The sequence below is a fragment of the Neofelis nebulosa genome, chromosome 3, assembly GCF_028018385.1.
Source record: "Neofelis nebulosa isolate mNeoNeb1 chromosome 3, mNeoNeb1.pri, whole genome shotgun sequence".
In the NCBI taxonomy this organism is placed as follows: domain Eukaryota; kingdom Metazoa; phylum Chordata; class Mammalia; order Carnivora; family Felidae; genus Neofelis; species Neofelis nebulosa.
The window spans coordinates 46370601-46373203 of record NC_080784.1 but is presented as its reverse complement, the minus strand read 5'-3'; the positions used below and the strand labels follow the sequence as shown (position 1 = coordinate 46373203).

At 35.4% G+C, this 2603-nt stretch overlaps 1 non-coding gene across 1 annotated transcript; it reads right to left on the bottom strand.

The window, feature by feature from the left end:
* Positions 1 to 2270: 2270 nt before the first annotated feature.
* On the bottom strand, positions 2271 to 2378 carry LOC131508181 (U6 spliceosomal RNA). Its single transcript, XR_009259893.1, has one exon. It is a non-coding gene; the product is annotated as a U6 spliceosomal RNA (small nuclear RNA).
* Between the last annotated feature and the right edge of the window lie 225 nt (positions 2379 to 2603).

Below are 2603 nucleotides of genomic sequence, written 5' to 3'. Positions count from 1 at the left end.
AAAGTATCAAATCTGAAGAAAGAAAGGGCAAAATGTTTTTGAGAAAGGAACAAAATCTCAATGACCAGCAGGAAAATATTAAGGAACCTAACATTCATGCATTGCAATGAGAGTCCCAGAAGGAGAGGAGAGAAAAACTAGAGAAGAATAAATATTTAAAGAAATATGGGGAAAACTTTCCAAATTTATGTGAAAAACATAATCTATACATCTAAGGAGGTCAGCAAATCCTGTAGAGGATAAATCTTATGAAAACCACATGTAGGTGAATTATAGTAAAAACGTTGAAAAGTAATGATAAATTGATAATCTTGAAAGCAAAAGGAAATGATGTATTGCATACAGAGAACAAACAGTAGGATTTATGGCTGAGTTTCTCATTAAAAAAAAAAAAAAAAAAAAAAAAAAAACAATGAAAGCCAGAAGACCACATAAAGACATCTTTAAATGGTCAAAAAGAAAAAAGAAAAAAAAAAAATCTATCATCCCAGAATTCTATATCAAATGAAAATACTTTTACAAAGTGATGCTGAAATTTTTAGGACAAAGAAAACTGAAAGAATTAACTGGCCATGAACCTGAACTATAAGAAATGCAAAACAAGTTTCTTCAGGTTGGAGGGAAATGATGCCAGATGGAAACTAGAACTTACTGGGAAGAATAAAAGCACCAAAAATGGCTAATAGTGGGTGAACAGAACAGAATATTTTTTGTTTCTTTTTTCTAACATCCTTTTAAAAGTACATAACTGTTTTTAAAAAATGATGACACTGTATTGTGGGATTCTTAACATATGTAGATGTAATATATAAAGCATCAACAACACAAAGAACTCTGGAGAGAATTAACAGACTATACTCTTGTAAGACTCAAATTTTAGGTGAAGAGATAAAATATTAATTCTAAAAATACTCTGTTAAGTTGAGGATGCATATTTTAATCCCTACAGAAATCTTTAAGAATACAAAATGAAGAAAGGCGAGAAAGGGAGGCAAGGAAAAGGGAAGGGAGAAGGAGGAGGAAAGAAGGGAGAGAGGAAGGCCAACGCAAAGGATGGAAAAAAGGAAGGAAGAACTTAGGAACAAAGAAAGGAAGGGAGACTTGACTTTGATTTTCCCAAAAGGAGGCAGGAAAGGAGAAACCATGCAAAAGCAGGATAAATAGAAAACAAATGGCAAATGGTGGAGCTAAATTAAACCATGCCAATAATTACATTAAATCTTAATTGCCTAAACACTCCAATTAAAAGGCAGAGATTGGCATGTCTGGGTGGCTCAGTTGGTTGAGTGTCCAACTCTTGACTTCGGCTAGGGTCGTGATCCCAAAGTTGTGGGATCAAGCCCCCTGTGGAGCTCCATGCTGAGCATAGAGCCTGCTTGAGATTCTCTCTCTCTCCTTCTGCGCCCTCACCCTCTCACACTCTCTGTAAAATAAAATTAAAAAAATTAAAAGGCAGAGATTGACAGGCTGGATTTTAAAAGTAAGTTGAAACTATCTCCTGTGCATAAGAGATGTGCTTTAAATCAAAAGACACAGATAGGTTGAAAGTAGGATGACAGAAAAAGATATACCATGTAGACACTAATCATAAGAAAGCTAGAGAGTCTATATTAATAACAGGCAGAATGGATTTCACGAGAAGTATTACCAGAAATAAAAAGTGACATTTCATAATGATTAAAAGATCAATTAATCAGGAAGACATGACAATCATAAATCCCTATGAACTTAATAACAGAATTTCAAGATACATGAAGCAAAAACTGACAACATAAAGGAAGTAATAGATATATCCATGAAAATTGAAGGCTAACACCATTGTCTAAGTAACCACAGAGCAACTAAACAAAATAATAAAAATATAGGAGATCTAAACAACACTATCAACCACCTTCCCCTCATTATCATTTCTAGAACACTCCTCCCATGACGGAACATATACACTTTTCCAAGGCCACATGGAACTTTCACAAAGATCAACCAAAAATCGAGGGTCAGTATATTTCAAAAACTCGAAGGGGAATTTTTGCAGCATACCTTCAGGTCTACCACAGGAATATGAATACATCATCACTGGATTATACTGCAATCTAATAACTTTGGACTCTATACACATATATATACACATACATACATTCATATTTACAAATATGTGTATATTTTTGTGTGTTAAAGCAAATGGGACAAAATGTAAACAATTGATGAACCTGATATAAAGATATATGGGAGTTCCTTGTGCCATCCTTACAACTTGTCTGTAATTTTTTTTTTTTTTTTTGGAACGCTTCATGAATTTGCATGTCAATCCTTGCACAGGGGCCATGCTAATCTTCCCTGTATCGTTCCAGTTTTAGTATATGTGCTACTGAAGGGAGCACACAACCTGTCTGTAATTTTAAATTTTTTTTTAATTTTTTTAACGTTTTTTGTTTATTTTTGAGACAGAGAGAGAGAGAGACAGAGCATAAACGGGGGAGGGGCAGAGAGAGAGGGAGACACAGAATCGGAAGCAGGCTCCAGGCTCTGAGTCATCAGCCCAGAGCCCGACGCGGGGCTCGAACCCACGGACCGCAAGATCGTGACCTGAGCTGAAGTCCGACGCT